The sequence below is a fragment of the Pinus tabuliformis genome, chromosome 3_1, assembly GCF_031772625.1.
Source record: "Pinus tabuliformis cultivar Carrire ecotype Pingquan chromosome 3_1, CPIR1, whole genome shotgun sequence".
Lineage (NCBI taxonomy): Eukaryota > Viridiplantae > Streptophyta > Pinopsida > Pinales > Pinaceae > Pinus > Pinus tabuliformis.
In genome coordinates this window covers 183,127,364-183,133,377 of record NC_142301.1, presented here as the reverse complement: position 1 = coordinate 183,133,377, position 6,014 = coordinate 183,127,364, and positions in this window count along the sequence as shown.

The following is a 6,014-nucleotide window of genomic DNA, read 5'->3' as shown; positions in this document are numbered from 1 at the left end:
TTTTGGGTCAAAATTCTAATTTCACTCTTCGCTACATAATAGTCCAATAAATTAAAAATGACTAATAGTTTGTTAAATTTAGTTTTGGTTTATACATTTTTAATTAGTATAACCTTTGTTTCGGGGGTTCTTTTTCAACGTTTTTTTGGTTGCGTTCATTTTTCAATGATATATCAGTTGGGTACCTTCTCACTCGTATCCCCACACAATACGATCTGTACATAATCAATACCACTGGTTTGTTGAAATGAGCTTCCGCAGAAGTGTTTATGCATCGTGGGTGGTTTTTTTGGGGAGGGGTGGTAAGGGCAGGGGTGGGGCAGGTGGTTGAATTGCAGGTTCACTGCTTTGGGTCAACATATCCATTATATGGTAAGCTTTTATTTGGTAAATGGGTTAAGTTTCTTTTAAGGTTTTACTTTTTATAACAAATGCATTATTATTCGGTACATGGGTTTTCCTTTTTAGGAACTTTTCACATTTTTTTTTTATGTTATAAATATATATTATTATTATAATATATGTATACTTTATTATAATTAAATATTTATACCAATAATGTTTGTCTTATAAGATTCTTTTAAGGTTTTACTTTTTATAACAAATACATTATTATTCGGTACATGGGTTTTCCTTTTTATGAACTTTTCACATTTTTTTATGTTATAAATATATTATTATTATAATAAATATATATTATTATTATAATATATGTATACTTTATTATAATTAAATATTTATACCAATAATGTTTGTCTTATAAATTTCTTTTAAGGTTTTACTTTTTATAACAAATACATTATTATTCGGTACATGGGTTTTCCTTTTTATGAACTTTTCACATTTTTTTTTTATGTTATAAATATATTATTATTATAATAAATATATATTATTATTATAATATATGTATACTTTATTATAATTAAATATTTATACCAATAATGTTTGTCTTTTTTATAAGATTTCACATTTTATTTTATAATAAATATTTATTATTATAATAAATTTTATAATAATATAATCTAGATTTGTATTTGGGCATTGATGGAAGGATCTAGGCTCATAAAATTTTTAATATGGGGTTATAAAATGGAGATATAATTAATTTTTCTTTTTTATAAGTCAAATTAAATACTCATATTTAAAAATGTTTTTTCTATTTTGCTATAAAAGTTATTGTTCTATCACTTTTTTTCAATTAATTTTCTTTAACAATATAAATAACTTCACTACACAAACAAAAATAAAACTACTTCATCTACTTTTCCTCATAAGTCTCCCATTTAACCATCAATCTCTCAATTAATAAAGTCGCTATGACAAGCTTAAATCGGATTGAAGCATATTTTATCAGCCTTGCGGATGCGAAATTAAATCGGATGTTGGATTTTGCATTTCCGCTGCGGAACTGAAGTATTTCCTATCTTCTGCGCTGCGGATCTGGTGTATAGTATTTCTGCGCTGCGGATTTGGTGTGTTTCCTATCTTCGGTCTTCTGCGCTGCGGATCTGAAGTGTTTCTGCGCTGCGGGATAGGTAATATAATATTTTATTATATTGTTTCTGCGCTGCAGATCTGAAGTGTGCATTTTAGCCGCGGAAACTGAGCGCTCCTGCAGGAAATTTTCTGCCATATTTTCTCAAATTTATTAATAATCATATATAATCTACGATTTTCGATCTGCCGCGATCTACCGTTCTGGGTTCCACTGCGGGGCAATCTACCATTTTTGAGAGTGAATAAGTTTGTTTGCACATTTTGGATTCTAGATCTAATCTTCTGTGGCTAGATCTAGATCTAGGCGGCTAGGTTCTAGATCTAAGCAGCGAGATCTAAATCTAATTCTTTGCGGCTGGGTTCTAAGGGCAAGTAAAATATGGCTCCCAGCTTCGTGAAAATAGCTGCTGGCTCATCCGCTTCTGGAGGGCAAGCTCCTGCCCATATCGTCAGTGAAGCCCCAGCTCCCACTGTCCAGGTGGTCCAGGCCTCACTCGATGAGGCTTTGAAGTTTTCCGAAAGTGCCCTAATCTGTCGGTTCAATGGTTTTTGGCCGCGACTTACAGCTCTCCACAACTGGATCTCGGAGGTATGGAAGCCTGTCATTTCTGATGAAATTAATATCTACCCTTGTGCTAGGGGTTTCTTTATAGTAGATTTTGAAAATCCTGAAAGCAGACAATGTATTCTAGATTCCGGCCCTTGGTTTTGGGAAAAATCAGGCCTATTCATGAAGCCATGGAACCCATCATTCGATCCCTCTACAGTAGTCATAACTTCAGCACCAGTTTGGGTGAGATTGCCAAGCCTACCTTTGCATCTTTGGAATCTCTCGTCGCTAAAAGCCATTGGAGATGCAATTGGGAAATTTTACTGTAGGTGCCCAGAAACAGAGGAATATGCAAGAACCACCTATGCACGCATCTGTGTGGAAATGGATTTCAGCGCCGGATTCCCAGCTGAAATAAACCTAACAAGTAAAGACTATGTGTGGAACCAGAAACTCGATTACGAAAGTGTCCTCTTCAGATGTCGATCCTGCTTTGAGACAGGGCATCTAGTCAAAAATTGCCCAAAAGCCTCCTAGAAAAATTATGCTAGAACCAACCACCACAGATCTACATGGTGGGAAGGAGCACAAAAAGAATACTACACTGTCATCAAAAAAGAATACTCTGGAGAAAACTCTGAATCACAAGAAATCGGGCAGGAAAGAAACAACTCTCAAGACAGACAGGGAGAAAGCCCCGCCCAACAAATCAACAATTATGAGGATTCGACTGCACAAAATAAGTCTTCATTTAACAACAAAGCAGATCTCCTAGACCAAACTTCTTCTCCGACTATCTTCAAAAGGACGAACACAATAGATCGCGAAGCTAAAACACCAATGTCCCAAGAACCAGAAGAGATGAAGGGGATGCAAGATAAAGGAAGTTGGAAGACCGTAGAGAAAAAAAAGAAAGCTACAGCACCAATCTCGCCAAGAAAGACGAGGAGCCAGATAATTAAAAACTAAGAAAGTTATAGGTCCGATAGACCATTTTGGTCTCAGTGGACGTTAACCATCATCATCATCATCATCATCATCAAAAATCCTCAAACTACACCTCCTTCAACATATTGTAATGCCATTTAGATCTCCCTTATATCTATCTACCATCAAAATCATATTAATATAAATATGCCTTCGACAACTTCTTATGCCATCTTCCCTTTGTTCCCTCCACCTTAGTCATAATCTTTCCCACATTTATATTTTTTCTTCTTTAACATTTGCTTCTTACCTTAAATGATGACTTTTTTTGGACAACTATATGATAAAAATAAGTTTTTGTTTGATTAATGTGTAGGTACAACTAAAATCTTTGGCCACTAAACTAAATGTGATGTTTAGGCCATGAGTGAGAGTGCATCATGATAGATATTAGCATTTCATTATAAAGTACTATCCATAAAAATGGTACATTAGTCCATTATCTCTGACATGTTTGTGTTATTAGAGATTTTGAAAATCATACTCTTAAAATAATAGGTAGACTTGGCTAGTGGTGTAAATAGAATTGTGATGTTATTTTGGAAATAATTACAAATATGAAATTTGGTTGTAACATTGATTTGCTATTTTCCCCTTCTCTCCCCTTCTCTCCCCTTCTCTATCTCTACCCAATCGAATATGACTGGGAATCATTATATTATTTATCCATTTGAAATGCAATGTTATTATCCTCCCCTAGTCGATTTGGAAGAGTGAGTAAAACGATCGATATCAATTCACCCTTACTTCATAAAAAGATGTGAAAGTTAAATTAATTTATTAATGTTTACTTTACATTTAAAACATTTTCTAATATGATTGAGATTTTTTAATCTTTTTTTAATATCCTAGCACATATCTCATAATAACTCATCTTTATTAATTTTCTTTTAAATTAAATAGTAATTTTAAAAGTTAATTTAATTTTATGCGAGATTTTTAAGGATTTTTTCAGACTTTTTTCTAGTCAAAATTAAATCTAATAAGAATTCGCTAGAATCACAAGTTTGAGTTGTGAACTCTCCACAATGTGAGCTCCCTAGAATTTTTCAAAATGTTGAATTGATAAATCTAATCAGAAACCCAATTTAAATAGCAAAAATGCAAATTTGACAAAACCAAAATTCACGAGATTCGGACCAAAATCTCCTTAAAAAAAATCTAATAAAAATCTAATAATTAAACAAAGCGAATAACTTATCCTTAATTTTCTTATCATGATTATTAAACTACTAACCAATTTCCTTTTTTAATATTAAAGCATACAACTTTGACCTTTAAAATTAATAACTATTTTTTTTAAACAATGAAATTCGACCTTTAAAATTAATATCTAATTTTATTTAAAAAAAATAAAATTAGAACTCTTGGACTATTAAAATATAAAAGTAATAATTATGATTCCGAATTTTCTATAGCGTTCCCTGTCTCCAACCGTAATGCCGGAAAACATCTATTTTATTTAAAGGAAAGGGCAATCAACTATAGGATGGTATAACAAGGGAATCTAAGCCGCCCACGAGAGGTCCTCGCATTACAACACAATCAGTGCTCGATGTGGTCGCCATTTCCACCACAAATTACAAACAAACCCCATCACCCAAATTTTTTTTGCATTGTTTATCCATCCACTATATCATTCATATGCATTGTGTATCCATCCACCGTATCATCCTCCTATGAAAGAGACAATTTTATCTAAAGGGTTATAATTAGATATCATTTTTGGGATTCAACTGCGTTAAGTAAGTCATTCAAAGTATGACCATTTCCATGAGAGGTAGTCGTAAAGTGACTAATATCTAAAGGGTTATAATTGTTTATAAATGACATGTTTCATTATAATTGTTTATAAATAATATGTTTCTACTTTTCTTATACTCTCTTTTTGGGCATAAGGGAAGGCCACTAAGATATATTATTATTATTTATTTATTTTATTATTATTTATTTATTTTTTACTTTAAATTTTTAAATTTTAGATTTTACTTAAAGTTTTTATTAAGCATGATATATAAATAATAATTAAGTTTAGAATTATAAGTTTTTATATTTAGATAATAAAATAATTAATTATTTGATTAATTGATATACATTTAAGTTTAATTCTTATTTATCCCTTAATATAATTAGTAACATATTTAGTTAGATGTAAATAAATTAAACACATTAACTGATTAATTAATTATTTAATAAACTTTATAGTTTTATCCTAGTACTGCATATATTAGTATTAATGTGAATTTATATACATTTTATTTGGTTGTTAAAGAGGACAATACATATTGGCTACATATAAATTGACGTAGTAATCATACAACTAATTTTTAACCAATTATTTATTTAGTTAATATTTTATCCTATAAGATTCCCTATAGTATTATAGGTTTATATGTAGTTAGATGAAAATAAATAAACGAATTAACTGATTAATTAATTTTTTAATAAACATTTATATTTTTATCCTAGTACTTCATATGTTAGTATTAATATGAATTTATTTAGTTGTAAAACAAGATAATACTTATTTGGTTACATATAAATAAACTTAGTAATCAAATTAACTAATTATTTACTTCATTAATATTTGATCCTATAATATTCCCTATAGTATTATGAGTTTATATGTAGTTTAGCTTTAATGTTCTTAGTTCATAAAATTTTAATTAATTAAAAGCAGATATATTTAGTTACATATAGATTTAAATAAAATAAATAAATCTAACAAATTAACTAATTAATTAATTATCTATTTTTTCCCTAACTCTTGGTCCAGTCAAATGTAGTTGTTGCTCAGTCAATTATAGTCGTTCCCTATGGTCAAAAGTAGTTGTTTCTTTCTAGTCGTTGGAATGCTTGGTCTTTCTATTTAATTTGTTGCCATGATCTGGTTCTTCATCTTGTCCTAACAATGAACCACACTTGCTGGTTCGAAACACGTCGACAAATGAATGTATATGTGATTATCGCCAAAAACATG